The following is a 1,898-nucleotide window of genomic DNA, read 5'->3' as shown; positions in this document are numbered from 1 at the left end:
TAAGTACAATTAGAAATATACATATATCATTTTCTAACAATATCAATTTCAATATATATAATTTGTGTACACTATAAAGCAATCCAATCCAATATCAAGTATTTAAAACTAGTAATTGTCTTTTTCTTTTCTTTCTTTTTTTTAAAAACAAGAACCTTAAATCTAACCTCCTTTGCTTAGCCTTTTTCCTAACCCTTGACAACAACTTGTAACCAACCCCCCTAAACAATGAAAATTATCCCAGACCCAAAACCCATTCAAAAGACCAAAAAAACCACCTGCCCCCACACCACCTCTTTGGGAATGTGGACGTCGTATTCTTAAAATTGCTTCCTGCTGGGTATGGGGGAAGTTATCTTTACCCTGAAAGAAAAATTTTAGGTTAATTGTCAAATTCTAGGAAAGGTAACTATATCTTTCATTATCCAGTCTGTGTATAATGCCAAAGTTCAGAGTTTATCTCAAGTCCTTATTCAAGTAGTCTTTGAGACTGGATCATCTCAGCTAGCCATCTCAAAATTGCTCTGAGCACTTTGTAGTCCAAAGCTGATCTGTAGATGATGTTTGTCAGCTGAATGATATTATTATTGTCCATGTGGAATTGTTGTTGTTGTGGGGCCTCATCTTCTTCCTGGAGACTTCAGTTGATGTTAGGCCTGGCGGTGAATTCCTGCAGAAAACTGATAAGAGACTCGAACACAAAGACATATATATGCAGCTAATTGAAGCCTTTTTTCTTTCTAGAATTAGTACTCTATATGACCATTCATATCTTAACAAAGTTTAAAATGTATATATATCTATATATTAATCTTGTAAATTTTGATATAAAATTCATACTTTAAGAAAAGTTTAAAGAATCAGAATAGAATCAAAGAGTTGAGATTAGTAATAGAATAGTCCCTTAATTAATTTGGCTTTTCTCCTGTCCCATAGCAGAAGATGGCTCTTTTCTTCTGGCATGATACAGGGAGTTTGCATTTTCCTTTTAACAACATGCTTGAGTTTAAAGAAGGAGAGAGCCATTCTCCAACTCCAAATTCAGCTTTAAATTTTAATTGAACTGGGACTATTAGAAGAACAATAGTGTTAAATTTTTAGAGAAGAGTAGAAACAAACATTTAGGAAGACTTATAAAAATTAAAAATATGGAACGCTTCACGAATTTGCATGTCATCCTTGTGTAGAGGCCACGCTAATCTTTTCTGTATCGTTCCAATTTTAGTATATGTGCTCTAGCTGCAGTTATTTCTCAAAATAAGTGATTTTTAGGCATTCACATAAAATTATTAAATCAATCAGAATTAAGAAACTTTGATTTTACATTTAATTCATTTAGTTATGTAAACTTTCATTCATACTAATAATTTTTAGTAATAATTATAGAAGGTGAGGAACATCATACTGTATCCTAGGAAGGTTTGTATTGATTTGTCTCTCTTTCTGTCTATTCCTCCATATGCCTGTTTATCTAGTGATATGTCTATGGTTTTTCTAATATCAGTCTGCATATATCTGTCTACCTGTCTATCTATCTATCTATCTATCTATCTATCTATCTATCTATCTATCTATCATATTTCTGTCATTTATCTACACATCTATCTGTCTAGCTATCATATTTCTATTGTTTATGTATCTGTCATCTATCTATCTATCTATTTATTATCATCTGTTTGTCTATCTATATATCATATATCCCTTCGTTTTTAAGTAATTGATGTTTACCTATTTGTCCCATTAGACAAGAATCAAACTTTTTAATGCTTTGGTATCCTTTCTTTATTTCTAAAAACAAAAAACAACCTCCCCAAACAATAATAGTTGTAATGTTCCTGTGCACAGTGAAACACCTTATCAAACCTTTGATACCAATCTAGTGCCTGGGCAAATCTCTA

General features: G+C 31.8%; 1 non-coding gene across 1 annotated transcript; it reads right to left on the bottom strand.

Annotated features, from left to right (window-relative positions):
• Positions 1–1,142: 1,142 nt before the first annotated feature.
• LOC131923746 (U6 spliceosomal RNA) lies at positions 1,143–1,245 on the bottom strand. Its single transcript, XR_009382681.1, has one exon. It is a non-coding gene; the product is annotated as a U6 spliceosomal RNA (small nuclear RNA).
• Positions 1,246–1,898: the final 653 nt, after the last annotated feature.

The sequence above is a fragment of the Peromyscus eremicus genome, chromosome 13, assembly GCF_949786415.1.
Source record: "Peromyscus eremicus chromosome 13, PerEre_H2_v1, whole genome shotgun sequence".
Taxonomy (NCBI): Eukaryota; Metazoa; Chordata; class Mammalia; order Rodentia; family Cricetidae; genus Peromyscus; species Peromyscus eremicus.
The sequence above is the reverse complement of the archived record's forward strand: the minus strand, read 5'-3'. Positions and strand labels throughout refer to the sequence as shown.